The following is a 26528-nucleotide window of genomic DNA, read 5'->3' on the forward strand; positions in this document are numbered from 1 at the left end:
ACTTTGGTTTAGAGATTAAGCTCCTGAGCTTTATGAGTTTACCAAGCTTTTTGGAAGAGTGACTGTTTGCTTGCTAGCTGGGTTTTCCTTCATTCCCACAACTCTAATTATAAACAGTTGTTCACCTCAAGAGAAACTCTAGTCTACTCTTCCATTGGTGTCTGCACATACCTTCTGTTAGCATTGACAGGAATCAAATGCATGCATTAGAAGAGAAGCCGTGTTATTGTTTAAATGCAATATAATGTTGAAAGAGAAATAAAGACAGCAAATTCTCAGTGTGAACTGAAATATTAAAGCCATTGTTTATCAAGCTGATTGCATATCCAAACCGTTCCGCCTGGTGAGAGAGTGAGGAACAACATTGAAAGGACTATGACACAACACACAGTTGCAACACATGAAGGTAATAGCATAGGCTATGTTGTGTGGTAAGGTAATTTAAGGTATTGAATGTGTAAGGTCCACTTAATCCTTTTGTAGGTTTATTTCTTCCTGTAAGACATGTATTTCTGGGATTTTCTCTTGTTTGCAGATTGCTGTGCAACTTTCTATTTGACATGAATGAGTTGGGAAACTGTGGACCAAGGATAATGTCTTTTGCATGTACCTTCATATTGCTACTCCAGTTTCAACCTTCCCCTGCCCCAAATGGTAAGATGTGCTACCATCATCCATTCTCCCTTTGTAGCATCCACCTGGGAGAAATGCAGGTGTCCAGCTGATGGAGAAGAACAAAAAGCCTGAATCAAGGCTCTCCTTGCATTAATTTAGGCTATTAGTCCTGTGATACCACTTCCTAACGTATGATCCCAGCAACAATCTTCCTGGCTCTTTCCTCCTGCCGTTGTTTTGCAAATTATAGAACCTGATTACTTTGGAGCACTTAGGAAAGGGTTTCAAATAGCCAAGGAAAATTACACCCTAGAGAATGATCCTCATCCAGATGGGATCCATCAGATTTGAATGACCTCTTCTCAAGGATGAGCCTCATAGGCATTAACAGAATCTACCTCACAGAGGTGCACATAATTTTTAACAGAAAGTAAAAGAAGGAATTCAGTACCTAAAAAGATATTAATCAGAAAATAAAATCTATATTTTCTGTTTTCTAAGTGGCTGAGCAGCACATAAAGCACTTTCTCTTGAACATGATTTGATTAGTTTAAGACCCAAATTCAAAACCAGCCACAGGCTAAATTAATTTGAGTCTGTCCATTCAAGATGTTGGTTATCATCATACACTCTGACTGGACAATGTTTGTTAAGCTATTTTCTGCCTATATTTGAGTAAAAAATTATTTCATATGACCAACCTGCACCTGTCCAAATAAATAAATCAATAAACAAATGACACATTCCAACATCTTATTGTTTACAGTGGCAGAAACTCAAATGAGCCCCATTCATGCCCTATTGTCCAAGTCAAATGTAATTTGAATCCAACTGTATGGAGTTGAGTTTCTATTGTACCCAATGCCTGGTTCTTTCCTAACAGACTAGTATGAAGGTTGCTAATTATTAATAGCATGTAAACGGTTACCAATGGTTCTTATGCCGCTTTACATACTTTACAGAACATTAATTCTACCCAGTTTCTGACCAAGTATATCAAGCTGTGTGTAGTATCTCTATCTTTAAGACAAAAATTTTAATTGCTGAAACCGATAAAGATTCATGCTTTTAAAAGCCAAGTAGCCATGATTACTTGTTAAACTGTTCCATTCTGTACATCCTGATCTTTGACAATGCTCTCCTACCACCACAGTTACAGATAGTTGGAAAGAATTAAAGGTATCAATGGTCAACATCACTCCCAAAAAAGAGACGTATCTTTGTGAAAGACAAAAGATCTCTCAAACCCTTAAGGGTCTTAATTTTAATAAACATAAATATTTACATTATTCTAAAACAGTCCATTCTCCAGTGTCTAATAAGGAACAATCAAGGTATCTCTCAATGAAGTGAGGGAAGTATAATTGATCGCTGGGAGATCCAAACACTGATGACAGGAAGGAGAAAGGAATATATTACTACATTTGAGAAAGATTTAAAAAATTATTCTTCAAATAGGAAATGTGTCCCATGATGTTTTATAAATAAAAATATGTCAGAAGTATTTTATATTAGTTTTTATTAGTTCAGAATAGCAGTTCTAATACTGCAACAACCTTGTATAACACATATTTGATTTGGTAAATCTTTAATCACAAAGTAATCACACTCTAGTTCTGTGCTCAGTGATCAGGTTTTGTGATGTTGCAATGCTGATCTGGGGCATATAGTATGTGTAAATTATAAAGCTGTATTCCAGGAGAGGCAGCACATGAGACAACTTTGTTTCATATTACACAGAAGACAGCTTACTTACATAAGCACAAATTGCGTAAGAAAGCCATATCAGGTCAGATGGGATGTCCATCTTGCTTGTCTCTTAACAGTGAAAGGAAAATTTAAGAACAGAGGACGCATACGACAGTGCTTCCCCAGAATACTCTTCCAAGCCTTTGACAAAAGGCAGCTGAAGCGTGTCAGAAGACAATCCCTCAAAAAGGCATCCAAATTAAACAGTGTCCTCCCTCCACCCAAAGGTATGCACAATTAGCCATTTCTATACTATGTGAATGTGCAATAGCATGTCACAAGTCCTGCTCATCTTGTTTATAAGACTGACTTGATAATGGCATGGACAACTCAGAATTACAACAGCATGCTACCAGCTTGACAGTCCGTACAAGGAGAACTTGATCCCTTTTAGTTCAAGTGATTCCAGGACAACCATGAACTGCAGAGAGCTCTCTGCTAGACAGGTGTTGACAGTGGATGCAAGTTCAGCAGATGTGACTCTGACCAGTGGAGAGCTGTTTATGATGCCACCCGTACTTGATCTCTACAATCTCTGTCCTCCTTCCATCCTTGAAATCATTCTCCTAAGACTTTCTGCACCTGCTCATTCCCGTAATTACAGGCAGGAGCCCGTTCACACTGTCTGTTATGGGCAAGTTCAACTTGTCTGCAGCCTATGATCAAAATACCATTCTTTTACTCACCTGCGCTCTGTCTCTGGCTAAAATGCCTTAGGAATCACTGCACCAGGGATATCTCTGTCTTCTGCATTCCTCTGCTACCTTAGGCAATATAATGTCTGAACAACATGGTCAAATTGCTGTCAGGATACCTACGCAAAGAATAACTTTCGCTTACTAGAGAAACTCACCTAAAACTAAGCCCAGGTTAGCCAACAAAGAAAATAAAAAGGACATTCTATGCTAATGATGTAGGAAGAAACATTCACTGGCACTAATCTTATGGTGATACGTGGTGTGCTCCACATGTGACAGACCCTGGACATGCGCTTAAACAAGTCACCTGGGAGTTTCCCTCTACTCTTCACTTGGGGCAGCTTGAATGCCTTGCTCCCTCTTTTCCCTGAGGGCAGCACCCATACACCGCCTGTCACCTGAGCAGCTCCTGAACCAGCTCACACAACAGCTAAAGGTGTCTCCACATGTACCAGTACTCAGCTCAGTGCTACACTGATACCATCCTGGGCCTTCAAAAAACCCCCAACCCAAACAAATCAAATGCTCCTCAGTTTGGTTCTGGTCTCTACTGTTGTGTACAGCCCTGCTGGGACTCACAACAATTTCTCTGTAGATGCAGCTTTTTCAGATGGAGGGAATAAGTACTGAAACACAATTTTAGAGAGACAGATATAGGCCTTTCCTCAAGGGCCAAGAATGGGACCTGTTTATAAATAATGAAAGTTAATTCCAGCTGTGGTGCCCCAGCTAAAAATATGAAGACCTGAACCTTTCCAATGCTGATGAGTTTCCAGATGAGGAAGAGAAAGAGATAATGACGCAGCAGGCCATGCCATGCAGCTAAAGGTAACCTAGGTACAGTGCCGCACTAAGGGCTGACATGGCAGAAGTCTGTAAAATCATGAATGACATAGAGATGGTGAATGTGAAGCAATTATTCACTATTTCTCATAATATAGAAGCACTATGTCATAGCTGGCTACCTGAGGAGAAAGGCCAAGGCTTATCTGGGCACTGAACGGCCTCCTTTCAAGGAACCAGTGCTGAAGTCCAGCAGCTGCACAGAGACATTTGCCTTGCTTCTTTTATGTATAAAACAAGTAACTTATAGCTTCTGAAACACCCACTGTATTGCATACATGTTTTAAATACGTGCAATTAAAGGCTTATACTTAGATTTTATTACAAGTTTTATTCTGAAGAGTAACCAGAAAACATGTAACAGGTGCAAAAGCACTCACAAAAACTCTTTAAATGCTTCTTTTAACTCTATGTAATAATTGTTTCACAATATCACACAAGGGTGTCTAAAATAAATCCTCAACACGCAGGTTTACAGTAACAGATTTCCTGTACTTACTCTGTTGGGAGTTCAGACCATTCAACAAATAAAAATTTATGTTGGATTGGCACTGATTTAAATGACTTCTTGTAACGAGCTCTGGACAGACAACATGTGACTGAAGCAGAAACAATTTTTACCCAAAACCTACTTAAAGCTTCTCCTATATTATTTGCCGTATTTAAGTATTTAATAATTTAGAAAGCAACTGAATTAAAGGCACTGTCCTATGTCATCTCCCATGTTTATCCACAGAAAACTTCTGCTTGCACAGAAAAAGCCAAAGTTTCAGCTAAGAACTGAAAAGCCGAACCAAAACCACCTCAGTAAAAAGCATTCATATGCCGTATTACATATTTTTGAGGACACTGGTAACCGGCCATGCAGGCAAATCACTTAAAATGTTGGAGACCTGTGTCCAAAATAATCAAACTACCTTCACGTATGCCACTAAAAGAGAAAAAAAAACACCTGCCCGTGACAATGATTAACTTCTTAGTGTTTACATTACAGGAGAGACAACACGACGTTTGGCGACCCATTGTGATAGGCACTAAACGTATGTAGTGGGAACAGTTCCTGTTCAATGATCTTACAATTCAGTTAGAGCCCAGGCAAAAGTTGGTGTAAACAAACAGAGGCAGTTAAGGAAAACCGACAAATACATTATGGTATAGATAAGCTACATGCACAAGTTAAGAGGGTTAAAACGACAAACAGTCATGATCCCCTAGCCTCTACCAGTTGGACTGGGTTTAAAGCAGTCATCCAAGAAGTAAATGTTCCATGTTTGTGAAAAAATCCAACGCAAGAAGTTGAAGAAATTAGAACATAAAAATAACTCCGTCCTCACTGCTCCATTTACTCTGTTTCCACGCTCCTAACACACAAAAGCAGTTAATGTCCTTAATGCAAAGGGATTCTGACAATTCTTCATCCAATAAAATAATAACACTATAGGTAAAGAGAAACAGATAAGAGAATTAATTGGCAAATAACGGTCTTAAACCAGAGTCGGCAAATCCAAGCAAGTGTGTGGTCCCTGTTTAATGATTTACATGTAACAAGGCAGTAAAACTCCCTCGAGGAATAATCAGATTTTGCTTTTTTCTGTTCTCAAAAATGTGTTTAAGATATGAGGGATTTTTTTTTCTTTAAAAAGGTGTAAACCTTGTTTTTCTGTTGCACTCATTTTCACATTCAACCAATGTTCTATAAATTTATCTACACAGTTTAATATCAATGTGCACAGCAGTGCCTCTATCTGGAAATTCACTACGCATTCTCTTGTTGAGGTGTCTACTTGTTGCCTAGGACTGCATGGCAAGAGAACACCAAACTTGTCACTTTATTAGATGAATTTTCATCATGTTAATCCAGATGAGCCACACATGCCTGGGGAATCAAGTAACTGACTCATGAAGACGGACAAAAATCTGCGCCCATGCAGACAGCTCCTGCAGCTCCCTGCCACTTTTATTTCCTTAAGTGGTCTTAGCTTAATGCTTTTCAGTCATATTCACCTTTTTTATGACCAATAAAAGCTGCCAAGCGGTGAATTCGCAATAAAAGCAACTCAGTAATTCATTACTTTTTGGTTTATAAAAGATGTGCTCCTACAATGGGAAAACATGCCCTGAAGATGTGCATTAGCTGCTGCTTCTCCTTCAGTCACAGTTCTTGGGCTAAACAGAGTGGGCTTCCTCTGTGGTACACCCAGCAAGATGGGAGATCCTGGGTGCTAAAAGTTAAGCCTTCATCCCTCTGTAACTGAACCTTGCCCTTCCTTTCTCCACCCGCTACAGACTTGCTCCTCTCAGTCGCCACTTCCTTGTTACATTTCTTTTTTCAGCTTAATGGAATCTGACGTCACATCTGTAGCAGTTTTCAGTGGAAACATATGAGGATTTATAATCTAATATAAAGCATTTCTTGCCAGCTGAATTATTAATGCTATAACTCTTTGTTATATATAATCAATACATTATGCTTCCAGCGCCAACAACGATGTGCCTACAGAAGCTGTACTTCCAGGCCAAACTCAAGACTGAATACTTCTTGCTTTTTACTTTCCTATCATACAATCAGTGACCAAATTACCTTGCACTGAGTATTTTCTGTAGTATTTTCAACACGATGCCACATACAAGATTTACGTAAATATATAAAAAAATAAACCACCAGCTTTGACCCCCAAAAATCCATAGTTTGGGATTTTTTTTAAAGAAATAAAGTGTTAGCAGTCAACATGATACTGTGAAACCTGTATGAAGAACAGAAATCAAACAGAGAAAGACAGCTAAAGCACGGTTGGACTTGTGAAGTCTTCCAAATAAGAATAAAATAAAATACCTGTTCCATATGCCTTAAAAGTTTCACTGCTTCCTATTGAATATTTTCATTGAATTAATAAGTTAGTGGGCTGGGGTTTTGTTTATAGAAGCGAGAGAGCTGCCTTGCTGTATCTAAAAATCTTCTTCATCCACAAAAAAACAGTGCAAAGGAACAGTCAAAAATTCAAGGACAATTAATGTTCAACTTTTTCATCTAAAAGAAAAACCCTGTCCTGAACAGACTATTTTGCATATGAAATCTGTTTGAAATAATGACTTATCACAGTTTTTTGGTCTATTTTAAAGGTTTGTTTTGTGATAAGCTGGGAGAAAGATATCTTCTTTTTATGTAATTACAGATTTCAAAGAAAGTATTACATATCTTTCAAAAAGAAAGCATTACATATCTTTCAAGAAGAAAGCAAGCAGTTTCAGCTGGCATAAAACCATGCAACTCAATTAAAAAAAAATAAAATCAATAAAATCATTCTAATTTGCATTAGTTGAGTGCCTGGCCCTCTTTTTTTCCTTTTGAATGTATACAACAGTATTAGGGAACTGTCTTATGCTTGGCTATCATATTACACAACTACAAATTTAAATGAAAAGTGTTGCTATTAAACTCACTCAGTCCTAGGGTGCAGCCCCATAGCAGCGTACGTCAATCAAAACCCAGGCTGCCCGTTTTTCTACCCCAGCTGCACATCTCTGCTCTAGCCCTACCCCATCACTGGCATGTGTAACCATGCAACAAGCTGGTTCTGGGAACCGATCTGATAAAAAAAAGAAGTGCTCTACTATAAAACCTGATGAAAAAATTGGTTTTTAGTAGTTAACGTGTAATGTCATTACATACAATACCAAGTTTTCACCAATGACTATTAAACAGAACAGCCTTGGTCTATTCAAACTTACTCCAAGAGGATAGAGATGTATCTGGTAAGGAGTGTTCTAGAGAAAGACACATGCACACAAAAAAGCCTAAATTACAATTTCAGTCCACACCCACTAATCCACTCCATCAGACTGCACACGCTGGAGTAAATGAAGCCTCATCTTCAAAAGCAATTTACAGAATTACTTGCTGATGTTGAAGAACTACTTCAAAAGAGTTTAAGTGTTATGGAATTTTACTGTTTTTTAAACAAGCCACTGTTTAAGCTCAAGAGGAAGGGGGGGAGTGTTTGTTTTTTAAACAAAGCTTTTAAGATTTCATTCCTAAACTATCCAGAATGTTTATTTTAAAAGCTTGGTGATTACAAATAATGGCATTTTGCAGTTTTAAACTTACCTGTACTCAAATGTTTCAGTCAGAAATTACTGTTTTTACTGCCTTTGTGGAATCTGCATCCAAAAATACACAAACTGATAACTTTTCAACAACACTAAAAATGAACTTTCTCTCTAAATCACAGCAGCAAACTGGCTTTAACTGACAATATTAACAATTCCATAAGACTAAGCTAGCAAAGTTCATGGGGGCAAATCATCCAGTCCACTAAAGCACAACATGCCAGCTCCAACTGACACAGCAGTTCAGGGCAGGGCAGGGCAAAGCTGCTGCCGTCTCCACTACAATTTATATGTAAGGATCTTGAACAAAAGACAGAGGTGCCCAGCTCTATGTGATGGCAAACTCTTCGAGGCATGGACTTGACTTCTTATCTGAAATTAGCTGGAGGACATAAAGGCACTTCTTGCAGAAATCATAATGTATACAAGTGGAGACCACACCAGGGATACCTCAAGAGACATAAAACCTAAGGTCATAGACTGTAATTTTTACAACCCATATCAATTTTCTCTTCAAAGTGAGGGTTATTCTGGTAGGAGTTTGTAATGAAACTGCAAACAGATGGTTATGGCAATAGAGTTTACTGTTCAAAGGTGCAATTTTTTCACACTTTAGGAGGTAAAATAAACAATGGAGAACGCATTAATTTATTCAACTGTTAATGCAATACTGGGCCAAGCCACTTTGTTCATTTTATGTATATCAACTGCCAGAACAATTACAACTAAGATACTTGATGTGTAAGTAAACTTTCTCTTATAATCCTCTGGAAGTTTACTTTTCAGGTCACAGTTTGTTTTTTGTGTGTGCTTTTCAACAATGGAGTTGTTGCAGTTTAGCTTGGCATTCAGCTATCAGTACGATCACTTACCTTTGAATGAAATTTATAAAACATGAGACTTAAGCATATGTAAGTACATTAAATTAAGTCAAATCTCCTTTCTCTCCTTGTTTTTCTGTTTTTAATATACATTACTATTAAGAACAATTGCACATACACATCAAACATGCTTTATTCCACGGCAAATATGTAGTAGCATACTGAAATCTATACTACAAAGAATAAGGATATGGTGCTTGCATTAAGAAACACGATACGCACAAAGGTCAAATTTATGACTTTTCTCACATCATTTTACTGCCAGGTCAGCATATAATTTAAGGTTATAAGTTGAGATACAGATGGGGCTTTCCTAGTACTAAGTTCAATCCAATTCTATTGAAAGGAACCAATTGCTAATAGGTAAGAGTTCCAGGCTCTAGTCATATTGTATATAAATGACAAAATTTAAAGCAAGTATTCAACTGCTCTGTGTTTTACTTAAATTCCTGTCCTATTATTAAATTTTGCTGCATGTATTTTCCCATTTTGACTAAACTGTGTTTTCCCTTTGAAGTCTGTTACACACTTTCTTATTTTGCAGGGATAAAAGGAATATACACTTTCCATATTTACAAAATTACTAACACTACTTTTTCCACAAAGTTACATTAAAATATGAAATCTGAAGCTTTGACTGGACATTGTTAAGGCATATATTCCTACTACTGCAAGATGATTTAACAGAGATAATATCATTTGCAAACTGTGAATTCAGCTGATGTGACAGCAAAATACTTTTCTGTAAATAAGTACCATACTTTCAAGCAGATGTATTACACACCTCACCCAGCCACTTACATCCATCCTTGCTGAAAACCCGCACAGCAAAGGTAATTTTTCAATCTTTTCCCTGTATTTTTCTGTTTTGCTAAAGAAAAAAAATCTCACACAATTTGCAGTAACGATTTATTTGCAAAATTACTATCAAAGGGGCAAAAACTCAGGAAATTTAAACCACTAAGATTTCTCTTGCCATACTTTCTGCTTAATCTGACCTAAATCAGCACTTCCAATAGTATCACCCTCCCTCTCCCCGCTTTCTGCATGGTCTCCTGCGTGCAAACAGCACAAACATTTCTGCAACCACACGCTGAGCCCCACTAAAGATGTCACCTGGTTAAACCAACCTAGCACAAAAAAGCTTCTCCATTGCTAATCATGTTGCCACTGCATGTGCCACACAAAAGATGGGACAACTGTAATTTCATGTCTCACATTCTATAATTCTGATCTGCCAAATAATTAAGGATGTACTAGACTTGATGACGTTCAATGGGATTAATACGCATATCTTTGAAGAGGATCAGAAGCTAGAAGGAATTGAGATGATTGTCCTGGGAAAATCGTGATCAGAAATTGTAAAGCTTTGTCTTCTGAGTTGTGTATCAGGACAAGCAAAAGTGATACTAACATTAAAAGCACATCCCCGTGGAAAAGGAACAAGAAGTTTTTTTTATTGTACACATTATAAATCCAGTGAACATCAAGGGAAATGAAAAATAAAATTCCCTGAACAACCTAAGAGGCTGAGAAACATAGACCCAGGAGGCACATCTGCCAGCTCCAGCTTAGAGAATAAAAGCCAGGGACATACCTCAACCAGAGAGCCGCTGAGAACTCCTAGGTGTTCTGTGTTTCATTTCTTTTTCTGGAGTTTTCCTTATTTGTATAAATTGTTACATATTCATTGAGTTAGAAACAAACAAACAAACATGGCCTTTGTAGTTCAGTAATAAACGAACCCGAGCAACAAGAGACATGGGTTCATATCCCTGCTCTAATTTAATTCATGAACAACTCTAAAAGACAAGATTTAAGGAAGCACTTTGTAGCATTCAACAGCTTTCACTTTTAAGGCACTCACTGGAAAGATGGAGGATCTGAATTTAGACTTTACTCTGAATGAATGTCATTTCAGGCAAATGCCAGAACCCCCAAATAATGTTTAAACACCTTTATTGAATAATTTCAAATTCTGTGGTGGGATTTAAACTGTGATATTTGTCCTAAGATTACAAAACTATTTCTGCTCTGCTACCTATGAAGCCTTAGTGAAATTCAGTGAGACTGAGTCCTACAAATTCCTTTGGAAAATGGCACTTACACTCCTAAGCCACTAAGGACATTTTCCAAACAGCTAAATTTTACTGAGACACAGCTAACTATAAGAAAAATAAAGTTTTCTTTGAATTTTTTTTTTTTTTTAGAGAGACCAAAAGAATGAAAAACATCTCCAGGAAACCTGTTTTAATCTTTTCTGGTCCATTGGCAGCTGCTTCTTTTGACCACAGAATTACCAACACAAAGGGCCCGACTGTGAAATTTCAAGACTAGTGATGTTTAATGACAGACAGGGGAAATATTTCTGCAATCATCATAACATACCTAGATCAATTATGTCGTGGTAGCTGTTTCAAGATAGAGCAAGATTCAATATAAAGTACCCATTGCGAGCCCAAGACCCCACAGTAGATGAGAAACCTCCCTTGATATTCTTGAACTCCTTCCTGTACTCATCCTGTGTGATCATTAGTCAAAATATCCTTTCAATCCCTTAGGAAGAGGACTCTCCAAATGATACATACTGGACAAACACTGCTTTGGTCCAAATCACATTCCCACAACCCCTGATTCCTCTGACCACTTACTGCTATAGCAACCCAAAGAATTTGGGACTGCTGAAGACAACCTCGTGTAGAATCTCTCACTCAGAGAGACATCCATCCCACCGACTTTGCCAGGATTTAGGGCTCTCACCTCTTCACTGCAGGCACAGCAGGGAGAGAAGCAAACACAAGTATAGCAAGTAGAAGGAGAAAATGTATCTTAAAATCATCAGTCCCAAGGCAACCACTACGCCTACAAGCCTAATTTCTTCTTCTTTGCTACCCTAGGTCATGACCCTCATCCAAAAGAAGGAGGAAAGAAACTGTCCTTTCATCATTAATTTTGCTATGCCATTCAGGAAAACAATACTGACAACACCATAAAACCACAGTTTAAGTTGCCACTGGCATTTCAGCCAAATGCTAATCACCACCATCAATTGTCTAATATTTCTCATTACCTCTTTAGTCATTCTAACAAATTCCACTGCAACTTATACAGGGTCTGATTAAAATCTTCTCTGGTTGACAAAGAGCCGGCCGAAAAAAACAACCTATCCCTCTTCTACCACAGTACTGGACCACTCCATTTTCAGAGAGATAATAAAGCTGCATTCAAAAACTATGCAGTTGATGAATGCTGTTCTAATTTCAGAAACAAAACCTACCCACTACATCACCTGAAGCAGAACACTGATAAGAAAAAAACTGTGTATGGACTGTCGCATCATTAAAATTGGATTAAAAAAAAACAACACAGGAAACAATGTCACGTATAACTTCAAAGTTACTTCGTTTTGCAATGCACTTGTAAAGCAATAGCATGGATCACGTAAGTATGATTTTAAAAAGTAATTACACAAATCTATTAATTTATTTATAACTTACGAAGGACAACATATTTCTGGTGCAGAAGTCAAATCGATGCAGGAAAAATACAGCTCAATGAACTGTACACCTTGCATCACACACCAGTCTGGTACATGCCAACAAAGAACCAGTGTTAACAAGGTTGACCAAGGTTAGCAAGCAGCACTCAGGAGATCCTAAGTTTCAACAAAGTTGGGAACAAAGCCAGGTGCAGCACCACGGTGTCTCCATGGTGAAGTAAGAGCAGGGCAGGACGCCTTCTGCACACCACGTCTCATAGGAACTCAAGGTTATTGCTTACTGCAAGTGTTCTGATAGGCAAGGTCCTGGGATTTTGAGCATGTCTCCTCAGCAGTACTGAACACTGTAAGCTGGTTAAAACTATTTACTGCCGTTTCTGTTGGCTCCTTCAACAGAAGACCAAGCCACCTGAAGCTCTAAGACTTTATCCTGAGCATGCAATGGCATGAACCCAGCATATACAGAAGAGCCTAAAATCTTAGACAAAGAATGAACATCACAAATTGACTCCACAGATTCAGCAGGGCTGGTCTTAGAATGAAGAATTAACTTCCACACGTACTACAGACAATTACACACCGTCCCTTGCAAGAGCAAGACATGCTTTTCTGACCAAAAAGTATACAAAACATAGCACTGCAGAAAGTTGGTTTTTTTCTCTTTCATCCTCTCCCCAAGGCAGTACTGTTAGGCGTGGTTTGTCATCCCACTTAACGCCCCGGAAGGCACCCCACTGCTCTATCGTAAGGGCTGCAGAAGAGGGGAGGGAAGACACAATGCCAACTGGCATTCATCTGGGGTTTTTTGAGAAATACTTCAAAAGCAAATATTCCAACAGTTTTTCCGTTTAGTGAAATAGTTTTTCTGACTAGCTTTTTTCAGCCCCTGGGTGTGATTAAATCTTTAGTCTCTCCCTTCCCCCCCCCCCCCGATTCTTACACTTTAATCTTGACATTTATATTATTACTTTTACAAATTAATCTTTCTCTACGGAGTGTACCATCATGCTCTAGGGAGGCTCGTACGTTCCCGTGAGCCTTGTGAGAGCTCTGCCAATAGGTTTTAACTCCTAGACAGATCAAAGAGAAAGTAACGAGATAAAAAGAAACAGGGTTCTTCAGACTGACAGGTCAACCATCTCTCCTCAGCAAGAAAAAAGGATGGTTTACAGAAACAATCAGGGAGACAATCAGGTTTCAAATTTGATGGAACTACCCCGTAAAGTACTCTAGTCATTCCTGTACTGATTTTGCTGACTGGTTTCACTGAATAGGAAGCCAATAATCTCAATCACACGTTATTCTTTAACTTACCTGAGCGGTACAGATCAGATGAGTTACAGATCAAATTTTAGGCCATACAAACGCCAGAACCACAGAAATGTCACTCTAAAGAGCAACACAAGCCTTGCAGACAAAGTAAGCCAGGAAGTGTCAGAAATGTTGCAACGCTGAAAGCAGAGTGCTAAGTGGAGACATACATATGAAATCCTAAAACAGATTTGCCAAAAGACTTGATAGGCAACTTTTCTTCTAATCCTGCTTCAAAAGCTCAACAAGCTTAAGTGACCAAATAATAACAAAGCTATGTCTTAAAGCCAAAACAAAACTGAATGAAGCCAACAGAGATAGTTTATTTCAGCAGTTCAAGATAAGGATACAAGAGCTATATAGGTTCATATCCTAAATAAATTTTTAAATTCTTTACAATGTTATACTCAATATACAAATGTACCCGTTTCCCCTATTTTTTCCACATCTTCGCTCACTTGCAGCTCAGTTAGTCAGAACATGTAATTTCTGGTCAAAAAGCACTGAACTGCTGCGACTCCAATCACCTTACTTTCTAAGTAAAAAAAAATCACACTGCTTTAGGCTTTGCCTAAATTAGGATTAATTAGAAACAATGCAAACGAAGACCTGGCCTCTTCAATGAGAAGAGCAAAAATACCATTGCATTCTGCAAGGTTGGAATTTCAAAAGTTTATAAAAATACATGTTGAGGATCTTAGGGTCTGGCCTTTCATAGTCCGGACCCATTTATAGTCTACAATCTTTTTATGCAGCAAAACAAAATGCTACATCCATTCCAAGTTCACAAATAACTATTATAGCTAACTAAAACATCAGCTCAAATGACAAATATCATTGAAAAAAATACTTAAAATAGTAACTAGTTATCAAAGCCTACGTAGTTGATTGGATAGTCAATATTCCTACTCCTAATTTAAATGATCTTGTACATCATGAAAATCTTATAGAATCACTGAAATACTGTTATGCTTTTTGATTATATGTATCTTTTCTAAGCATATTATATGCAGAAAAAACAGTAATTCCAGTCATCATGTATTAGGCTCTTGGGAAAAACAATTTTCTACATTAAGAATCAGTTCTAGAATCAGGATCAAGCATATACGTAGCTGTTTAACTCCAGAAAGAACTCATGAATTAACTGAAACCACAACACTGAAAATTTCTGAAATCTTAAGATGGATAGTGAGAAATGCATGGTGTGCTTTATCAGCTTGCTGAGGAATTCTTCTAGTCTTTTAAAACAATTGTTTGTATTTGCTTACTAAATATGCACCTTGATCATATACATGACATATCAGTACAAGCATTTGGCTTAAAAGAATGAAGCTCAAAGTCTCAGTGGAAATGTTGTTTTCTCCACACGCTTTTTTTTCACTTTTTTTTTTTTTTAATTAGATCCACCACACGATTCTATAAAACACGCTATTTACTGTCCGAGAGGACTATGGAGGGAAAAGAAGGTGGGGAGAAGAAAGGAAAGTGAGAGGACCAGGCTCCAGAAGAAACACTCACACAACTACTAGATAATACACAAGTGCACTTTGCACACACTGAACACATAGAACCTATCTTACACGCTGCAACACAAAGACAAATAACTATTTCAGAAATACCTAAGAATTTGAAGCACTATGTAGTTAAAAATACCAGAAGAAGGCATCCCTAAATACAGGGGAAAGAAAATTTAAAAGCACAGTAACCACCACCTACATTTTTATGCTTGTGTACTTTTCCCTCTGTACATCAGGAAAAAAAAACCTCTTGGGAAAAAATAATAATCTTGCATAAATGCACACCCACAGAGGGTCACAAAAGCTATGAAAGAGATACTTAACACAGGTTCCCGAGCAGATGACAAGCCATTAAACTTTCACCTCTAGGTAGTTATGATGATCTGATGTCTCTTTTATGATATCTCCCATTTTTTAATTAAAATCTACAATGTGTTTAACAAGCAATTCTTCCATCAACCTTTGATGTGTTTTACTTATAAAGCAATGACAGTTTTCAGTTCAGTCTCCTTAAAGTTCCAGAGAAACCATTTTCCACTCACTTACTTTGAAAGCCATTAAAATAACTTGATGAAGAACAGCAGCAGGGGGCTAATAGAAGCCAAGGCTTAGTAACAATCTTTAGATTTTTCTCCTAAGACTTTCTCACAGACCCTCCTCACAAAGATCCTCAGGGCTTTTCATCCTCTCCTTTCTCCCCATCCCCCCAAAAATCAGCTCAGTGACAGATGCAACTAGCTCCAGGTTTTGCTATTTTCTTAATTTCACTTTTACCTCTCCATTTTGATAGACCCAACAGAAACCTGACTCCCACAATGGTGGTCATCTCCTCCTATCTTCCCATTGGGAAAAAATAATACACAGAAAGATTCAAGAAGTAACTTGGAAACACCTTCTAACCCGTCATCTATTCGAAGAAAGCACTGGTACAGAGAAATGTACCTGTGGCTTAAAAGTAACCTAAAACTGGCATTCAATCATTTGAATTATTTAGTGTTTAACTGATTAGTGATTTATATACAGTTCTATGTTTTATTGCAGCATTTCTGAAATCTTCATAATGACAGTGATCCTGTAACAGTTAAAATCCTGAGACATAAACTAAAGCCAACTGCAAATAATCTCCAACCGCTCCTTAAAAATGGGAACTGCTTGTAACAAAAGGTGAAGTTCTTTGCTTATAGTTTCATGCAAATGTAGAAATCAAAGTTTTATGGAAAACAGAACTATTAGGATAGTACTTATGCTGATCAGGATAAGTTAGGAATACGTTTTTATTTATCTTTTGCTGTGCTCACCACCATTTTATTTATTATTATGGCCAGTTGAAATACAATCCTTGTTGATCACTAATTTGGGGGGAACTTCAGGAACTCCAGAGCTCTACAGACTCTTCAATTGCTGTATTCAAGTGATGCCGTTGTGGTCAAAATACCACACATGGCGTTTCTGCAACATGAACACCTACTTTCATGAATCAGGGCAACGGGACGTACCTATTCATCCCAGATTCTAGTTACAATCCCTTGTTCTTTTAAAAATTTAAGAGCCACAGTTACAGTACACATGGCTGGGAGCAAACAGGGACTGAAGGAGGCCAGATAAACGTCTCCTCATCTTGAGGACAGGGGCAGCACAAAAGAGAGATCTGAGGTCAGGAAAAGACAGATGGTGGGCATTCCCATTACAGCTAAGTCACCTCTTGTCCTTACACCATTGAGCTTTACGTTTTCCAGTTGCTGACTCTCACAATTTGTGTTTCTACCTTATTTTAGCAAGCTGGCATTTGTAAAACAAAGTGGGAGAATACATTGTGGAATAAAATTCTAGATGTCTGAGAACAAATCTTACCAGTATTTTCCCAGAGCAACGTCAACAATCATACTTTCTGCATCTCCCCCTCCTGCCAAAGTAATACACTATTAAAATGTTAATGAGAGATCTGGGTTTGAAATGAGATTTTAAAAAAAAAAATTAAAAAAAAAAAACAGAAGAAATTCTAAGTCAGTGAACTGACACACAGTCCTATCAATAAACACACAAAAAGTTTCTGTTGGCTTTCTGAGATAATTATATTGGAAAAGGATCCATCAAGAACAGAAACTAAAGAAGTTTGAGAAGTACAGAAACAATATCCTAAGGAACAGGCACAGTTATGTATAATTTTCCACAAGCATACAATCACTTTACAGAATTGAAAAAATGTAAGGCTGGAAGGACCTCACAAGATCACTCAGTACAACTCTCTTCTAACGGTGGCAGGATCAAACGTCTGTTATGGGAGTGCTATATAATACATGCCAGATACAGAACATGCGTCTGAGCATTATCCAGTCAGAGCCTCCATTCAGGCTGATCATTCAAACTACTCTACCATTTGTGCAATTTTAGGTTTAAAATAAATACTTGCAATACTATATATGTAATAGCACTGCAAGATTGTTATGCTCAAAGTACACGACCTAGAGTTCATCATGAATGCTACTGCGGAATAACCATTTAATTAAAATTACCATTAGCATTACTTCTTTCTGTATTAGTTTTCAAGTATTAATACTTACTTCTCCAGGAGGGTAAACTTTTCCCCCCCCCATACTTTCTCTTTTCAGAGAAAGAACATCTCTCACCTTTAGGAGTTTAGCCTCATTTCCCTATAATGTATTCATCACCGCTCAGCACATCTGTCCCAGCAAATCCCATTTCCTGTTCTATTCATGAGGCTCAGCAACCTGGAGCTTTAGTGATTGCCGCCACACTTTTCCCATGGCCTTCTCACCTCTCACCCCCCCCATGCACCCCGCTCCCATTGTTTATCATCTGTTCTCCCCTGCTGCAAACTGCTGTCAGATGTTCACTTATCCCTAATCTTACTCACTGCCTTTGATATTCTTTCTAATCCAACAACCTGTCAACTGGGGCATCAGCCCATGTCCAGACCAGCTGCTCTGTCACAGGCCGTAAGATTCCCTCTCAGCTCCAAGAGGTATTTAAAGGATTTTGACACAGCAACCGCAACGTGAAACAAATAATTAATGCTGTTTTGATCAGTGATCAGGGCTTTAGTGTGACATGAGCTGACCACTAAGAAAAACTGAGCTTTACTTTGTTTAAACTTCAGTAAACTTTAGTGTGACTGTATTAACAAGATTTTGATCAGTGTCTGAAGGACAGTATCAAAACCCTAAGTTCTTTACTTAAGAATTATGAAGAAAAATTAATCTGAATGCAAGTCGGAGGGGCAGTTAGCTTTATATGCCTGCTGTGTAAAGCATGCTTATTTATGCAACATCGACTTGTGTAGAGTTTTCAAAGCATGGGAGTTGACCTTTTATGAGTTACAGCTGAAAATACAAATTTATTTTAAATACAGCAGCAGTTGAGGTAACATTGTTATTTAAACATGCTTGTATTTTCAGGAATATAAAGAAGTATAGTTTCATCCCATACAGACCATCAAACCCAGACATTTTAAAGAATATTCCCCTTTACAGAAAATGTCTGATTTCCATAATATTCAGATCTGCTATAAACACTTAAAATGTTACAGTGTTCATCTGCTTTAAAACATACCAAATACACATAATGTCATAGTTGAAATTATGATTCAGATGACAGATTTTTTGTACTGGGAAAAAGAAGTTTCTGCTATTTAAGCAAACATATGTATTTTGATCCAAACTGAAAAACAAATAAAGCATTTAGTTGTTGAAGAACATGAATACTATTTTCTTTCTCAGATCTAACTGCTATTACTACAAAAGAGATAGTACCAAGCAAGTCAAAAAAGCCTACTTTATACCCTACAGTAGTCGTATTTCACATACAAAAAAAAATAATAAAATCTCAGTGATGGATTTTATAACATGGTTCATTCACTTAGAACTAAACCACTTTCATTCTCAGGGCTTGTCTATACCAGGACATCAAGAAAATGAATCTGAAATAAGTACCTTGATGAACTTGAATTCTGCTAGTTAAACTCCATTAAACCCCTGTGTGGACACAGTCATTCAGTTTAGTTTACTGCTCCCTTAGGGCATGCACTGGAAAGTTAACATGGATTAAGGTAGGGTATGAATTCAAAGTGCAATCGTACTTTGAAAATGGTTTAACATAAACAGAACCAGACTCTTTGTTGTAGAATGAGACATGGAATTAACCAGGTAAGTCCTGTGTAGACAAGCCCTGGCAGATGAGGCTACTGGAGTGGTATTGTAGTTTCCAACCTCTTCATCTCCAGACCTGGAAACATCTTCCAGTGAAGCTGCAGACCTTGGTAACACATTAAAATCTGCTTTTCTTAGCTGACTCACGTGGATGACCTACAAGTAGTCCAATGGCCCTCAATGAATTGCGTATCGCAACTTGAAAAAGACTGGTTTAAGCTAACTGCAACTAACCTAATACTCAGTCTTAACTTCATAGCTATTGCACAGTAACCCGAACAGTCTAGCTATTGATGACATTAAATGAGATTTTAATGTTCATCTATGCAAGCGTAGACACATTTCAGCCCTGTGCAAGGCTGCTACGAAAGATGCTCAGCAGAGCCTTGTTTTTTCCAATAAGTGACATTTGCTGTCGTAATTTTGTTAAATCATAATATGACTGACCTAAAAATGTGAAATTTTGTCACTGCCAACAACTTTTCCTGTATTTACTTCGAAGAACCCTACTTGTCAAAGCATGCTGGACAAAGAAATTAAGCCTAACACAATGTAATATTCACGAAAACAAAAATAAGTACCAGTGTTCTTTTCAACTACTACTCCTATTAACTAATTCTTCTCATTTCCCCCTTTAGTAATTCATAAACATCTCATACAAAAATAACTTGTACAAATTTCGAGAGTTGAATTCAAGGCATATGGCAGAACTAGAAGCAGATACGCCTAGATTCCTTAATTTCTTTCCTTAAACCTGTGCTCTAATGGCAAAGACCACTGTTTCTCTCAAAGGAAATTATGTTCCCTCAGTATTTAACTCCCTAATGCTGTCATTGCAAAAAGTCACACTTCTTTTCTTTCACCCATATAAAAGAATTATATTGCACTTCAACCATAATTCCCGGTTAACACAGCAGCAGTCAGATCAAAAATCTGTCTCATCCAGAATCCTACCTCTGACAGGAGCCAAGATGCCTAAGGAAAAATACATTGTTAAAATACTCTCAGCCTCCTGTGATTTGCAGCTCAGGGACTTCCTGAGCTAGAAGCGGTGTGTTTGCATTTAAGATTAATACTATATGCTGACATAACAGACTTGACAAGCTGAAGAAAATGAGACAAATTTTGCAGTGAAAATGGCATCTCCCTTTATTGCACTACTGCTTTGAAAAAATGAACTGCAAATATATTACTCGGTAGCATATTTCCTACTACTGGAGCCTTTTGAAGATTCAACAGAAGACTTACTTGTTTGAACAGGTAACTTAAAAATCTGTTTACTCCCTCAACAGCATCATTTTTAACTGTCAAAATAGAAAAGAATGTTTTACGTTTATAAAAAAGCAGACGGAAGTTCCAGAGTTTCAGGCAGCTGGGCACATTCATGTTGCTACCATATTAAAAAAAAAATTCTGAATGTAAAAGCATATTGTTAATATTATTGTAACACAGCACTGCTTTGCTTTTTTCATCTTCAAAATTCTCCTGACATTAATGATACAGGCCTCACTTCTCTCTACATGTATACATAGAATCAGGGTTTTAATCTTCATGACATCTTCAAGACAGTTAAATTGTAAGGCACAGAAACAGAGTGGTTGCTCATGGTCACAAAAGAAAGCAGTAGCAAATCTAAGATTAGAAATAAGAAATTCCTTCTTCACTGATGAATTGTGCACTACTCCTGAAGTACATTTTCTACCCATTATAAAGTTCATGATGTGTTAAAATCTACAATAGTCTTGAAAATTACTTTAGAATGACTGTAAAACTCCAAGAGATTATAATTGAATTCCCTTAACACTGAATGAAAACATCATGCATTAAAATGAAACTGAAGGGAGCATTTTTCATGTTTAACTTCAAAATGAATTATTCTAAACCTTAAATCAATACAGGAAATGTGACGTTCAGGCACTGGACTACTCTGAAGAGTGGAAGGAATGTGAAGCTCACAAAAGAGCAAATAGTTCCAATTTACCACTACTGACTGTATGGTTCAATTGATATGCACAGAGATTTTGAGGTTTATCCCATGTCATTGAAACAGATGCCCAGTCACCATTCCACAGATTTGAAATGCAAACTCACTTACATATATACTGGGAAAATTACTGACAGTTGGTATTAGTCTAGTAGCAAACTTCTAAATGTTCCTGGGCAGACTGCACATAGATGTTTATACAATGCGAGGAAACAGTGGCAAGAGCTCCCTTGCCAGAACAACCTTCAGAAACAAAGCTATAGGAGTCTGGGCTAGATCCACAAAGGCTTTGATATGTGAGCTCTGGGCAAAAGTTTCTGTAACAGCTCAAGAGACTATTCCCCCAGCTAGATGCTTCCCCCCAGCTGATGCTTTGCCTCCCCTTGAAGGAGACTGTCCCCAGCACAGAGGTCACCAAAAAGAATATGCAAAGGCACTTCACTTAGCCCTTTGCAAAGCTCAGTTATTTAGTTTAAAGGGCTGATGGAGGTGGGTTTGAACTGGAACAGCAGAGTAAGAGCTGGAGCAAAACTACTTTCCTTTCTGCTGATTCTCAGTGGGTAACAACCTCTAGCATGGGAACAAACAATTGCATGCGGTAACTTCTTAAATTACTACAGCAAGATTCACCAGAGCTCTCTGTCAAAGCCCTGTGTTAGGGTCCAAATCCAACATGAAGAACCACTGAAATCCCTGCTCAGATGCTGATTAAGAAGACTACATTGAATCCAGGTTCCCATCTGCATACTTAATGCTGCCCCAAATCCTAACAACTCTGCTCAACTGCTACTGCTCAGAGTCTACTTCGTGACTTAGTCTCAGCAGAATTCTTAAACTTGAGGGGTTTTTTGTCTGTCTAACATATAGGCCAGTGTCTGGCTAACATACACAAAAGAGAGCCGAAGATTTACACACAAATGTGTTTCCCAGCAGTGAGCACACTCTGTGATGTGGGAAGCAATATTAATTGAAGCAAGATCTTGCAGCCTGACTCTACCACATCCCAGGGAAATGCCCCAGCCCTTGGGCATTGAGTTAATCTCTCATTAGCCATCCCTCTAGTCTCTTGAATAAATTATTTATGAAAAGCAGAAAAACTTCAATAGGAAAAAGTGAAAAGAGATTTACCATGGAGTTCTGGTAAAAAAGCCAATTCTTCAGGAAGTAATATATGTTTTGCTTTTTTTTTTTAAAAAAGCCACTTTAGACAACAAATCAATTTGCACTTTGGGGCCAAGTACACATTAAAACTAGCCAGATGCTATCCTATATGTGAGACAAATGAATTCTCTTCTTTCAGTACCAACCAGAACAAAAATACGTAAACAGGATTCCTACTGACAAAATGAAGAGGATATTCATCAGGCTACATGAGGTACCTTGTCCACCTCTCACCCTCAGGCCACCCCACTTAACATGGCTTACTTGACTGAGGACCCCATCTTGAGGAAAAAGTTGACAGATGAAAATCCCAAGTAGAAAGTGAGGTGCATTTTGAGGAGCTGTTAGATGTCTATTTTGCAGAACGTAGTTTTAAACTGTACCTTACTCCTCCACATTGGCCCTAACGAAATCTGCCTCCGGTTTGCTGAATTCCATGTCTCCTTTACTGCACTTCTGTTCGTACCTTTGCACTATACAAAGACAGAACAATCATTTAGGGAAGTGGTTGGTACAGTAATTTGTCTGGAGAGCCAGGCTACACCCCATAACTCGGATGCCTAACACCAAGCTGCATGTTGCCTCCACCCACAAGGTTCAAAATCTAAAATTCTTTCAGAAGGGTGTACACTTACTTTTACGCTTTGTAAGGAACGTGCAGCACTCATTACTTTTATTCAAAACAATCTGGGTGGGCAGATGAGGAGAAAGATGAAAGACCTCATTCAAAAAGATCTCATGACCCTCTGTATTAGAAGAGCAGATACACCGTGGTCATAAATTGCTGTAACTTCAGGAACTCCTAAGAATTATGACATCCTCACTACAGTTAAATAGCCAGAAACCTACATCTTTTTCTTGTGATCTTTTAAAACAGTATTTCTATATGTAACCAAATGTAACAGGTCCAATCCAAAGGACAACTCAAGGTCTTGGAACAAGTGGAACTTAAGACTGGAGCACAAACCTAGAAAGACACTGCTGGAATTTTGCCTAACATGGTAGTAACCACCTGACTTGATTTTAAGCACATACAATTCTGTTCCTGTGTATGTCCACAACTCCTTGTCTGAACATCCAGATAGGCAGAAGAAATAGTCAGCTGGCTGAAACACTAGTCCAAACTTTGGGCCTACAATTTTGAATGTGTTAAGTGCCTCTGACGAACAGGTAGATGACCATCTGAGTCATTGGCTCCACTCCCGATCAGGCGTGACCACAATCTTCTTCAGGTGCGTAACCTGTGTGGGCTTACAACAGTATTTCCTCAGCACTTTGTTTAGATTTCACCCCGCTCCAGGATCCCCTTGTGATGTCTTGCTATTTCTGGTGGTCTGCAAACCTGCTAGAACAACTGTGGTTTACAACTCAGTGGGGTGCAGGATGAAGGGATAAAACCAGACTTGCAAGGTAAACTGTGATATAAATCACCCGTACCTAAATTTATGTTTAACTGTTGAAAACTGAACTGGTTCAGCTATGGTGATGGGATCAAAACAATCTCCATACAAGTACTGTCATTTTTACATGAAATGTCTTTGAATCAATGCTGTGACATACATGTTGATGATGAAATGTCTACAAATCAGTGCTGTAACATAAGTGTTCATTAATGCTTAGAAATAATCTTAAAATCACATGTATATAAAAATTCTTTCAACTTCCTATTTGTACAGAAAAGCAGTAGCTGTAAAAACCCAAATTAACACAGTAAAAAACTCTCATTCTATATACAAATTTGGACAGAGAAGTTATATTAAAATATCAATGCCTATCTTAGGAACATAGATTTCAAAATCTCAGTCTTCAAGGCCTAAATTATCCTTCATCAATACTATATAAGACAAAAATATGCATCAATTAATCTTCTACAGATTACAATGAATTATCAGGGACATGTTATTAGCTTCACAAAAAGTACCTGTAAGATCGCCTCAAGCCTTCCAGTTACAGCATGATGCCACATATTGCATAAAGTAAATATCCAAAGTAGTTTCAGTTTTCAGAGTGCAACAAATGCCATTATTGACATTTTCCTCATTTAAATTATTCTGTTATTCATAAAGACTTTTATATTAGACTTGGGTTCAGTTCAGCAAGCAGGTGCAGGGAATCATGGAGGGAGGAAATTAATTTTACTGTAAGATAAGGCACCAATTAGAAGAAGAAGTTTCTTTTTTTCCAGATAGTGAATAAAGAAAAGCTGGACAATGGGAAGATCTACTCAGCATAAAACCATTAAGATGAAAGGATAGATTTCAGAAATAATTTTCAGTTTTAGATGAGTGGTGGAATTTTCAAAAATTCTTAAACAGATCAGGCACCTAACTCCCTTAGATTTAAGACACTTAACTGTTTAGCTATTTAATGGGGTTTTCAGCAGGCCTAAATGCCTTTGAAACAATTAGTCAACTACTAAAAATATTTAGCATTTCCTCTGGTTAGTAAGTCAGGTTTTAAACACAAAATGTGTTTTTAATAAACGTGGGGCCTGTCTCCCAGGTCAGGTGCAGACAGTTGTGCACTTGTTGAGCTTATGCTCTCAGTAGGCTGGACCCAAGCCAGCTTCTGTATAGATGCCATATAAACATTTTCATGTTCATTTTAAGATAGTGCTGCAGCCAAGAGAAACCTCTGCCCTCAACCAGCCCCCAAACACTCATCCCTAACCATCACATTACCACCTCCCCTCACCAGCATAAGCACTTGAACTGAATCAGAGACCTTATTTAGGTTAAGACTAACTTCTTTTTTTGGCCAGATTAGATTTGACCTGGATCAGATCCCTATCCAGCTCACTATGTTGCTGCACAAACACTTGTGCAAGGAGGGGAAGTAGCAAGATGTGCAGAAAGGGCAAGTCTACTTCTCTTTGTGGCAATGCTGGTCTCTGTCAAATCACAGCATGTGACCATGCACATCCTTACTTCTTCTTCACCATACTCATCACATTTAAGACCCCTGTATTCAATTAAATGTAATTTTGTAATACTGTTTTGTATATTTTAATTAAATCCCATTTTTCATGTAAATAGAGCATGACTCAAATGAAAATGAAATTAAGAAGTAAGACCTGTCACTCATAAACTAAGCCAGCAAAAATTCAGAAAATGAAAGAATGTCCTTCAGGTTTTCTTCTGATACCTAAAAAGAAATAATTAATTCAGTGTAAAGCTTTCAGCTGTTCACAAATCAAAATGTTTTACTTATCTCATCCAATGAGAAGAGAGCTTTCTTTAGGAAAATCAGGTACAAAATGTATTTTAAAAAGGTAAAAAAACAGTTCATCTGCTTTGCTGCGAGCTATTTGAACACTTGCTTTTCCTTTTCTGTACTTTATCTCACTTTTGGACTTAAACACAGCTCCTCCATATACATTCCCTCGTCTGCCTTTTCAACTGGTGTGTTTAGAAGCAAAGCAAAGAAGGAGTAACAGAAGATGTGGTCTGCAGCGTGCATTTCTAGGGCTGTCCAAGTTCTTCTTCATTTCCACTTCCACCCTTCTACCTGGATAAAAGCCCACCCTGGATGGGCCAATGCTGCATCGTCAGCTTGAGAAAGAACTGGGTTTTGTGCATGACCTCCCTCACTGAAAACGTTCGAGGAACATTCAGCACTTTATGCCATGAGAAGCGACTTCCCTTTCACGCCTTGCATTCCTGCCACTGTTGGAGGTACCAGTTCTCAGGGATCCTGTGGAGGGTGACTCATGTTGATATAAAGGCGATAAGGGATTTCCCTGCCCGCTTTCCCCGTGCCGGTGCTGAGGCTGGCCTCGCAGAGCAGCGGCATAGCTTGCCAGTCTAACAACCTGCCGTGCTGAGGGCTGGCCAGCAACGGGCTCCATCTGCAAACCATCAGCACCAAAGCAAGGCCCAAATCAAGAGCATCCCTGCTCAAAGATGAACCGAAAAAACCAGAACGGGGTTAAGGAGACAGCCCCAGGCCCTGGTGAGGTACCGGGCACCCGCGGGCCTGGCGCACCCATAAAGGAGCT

General features: G+C 38.2%; 1 protein-coding gene across 1 annotated transcript in view; it reads right to left on the bottom strand.

The window, feature by feature from the left end:
* NUDT14 (nudix hydrolase 14) overlaps window positions 1-26160 on the bottom strand; it is a 59688-nt gene extending 33528 nt beyond the window's left edge. The window contains exon 1 of the mRNA XM_035900399.1: window positions 26055-26160. The gene's annotated coding sequence lies outside the window, so the exon portion shown is untranslated. The remainder of the gene's footprint in view (window positions 1-26054) is intronic.
* Window positions 26161-26528: the final 368 nt, after the last annotated feature.

The sequence above is a fragment of the Egretta garzetta genome, unplaced genomic scaffold, assembly GCF_000687185.1.
Source record: "Egretta garzetta isolate BGI_Z169 unplaced genomic scaffold, ASM68718v1 scaffold508, whole genome shotgun sequence".
Lineage (NCBI taxonomy): Eukaryota > Metazoa > Chordata > Aves > Pelecaniformes > Ardeidae > Egretta > Egretta garzetta.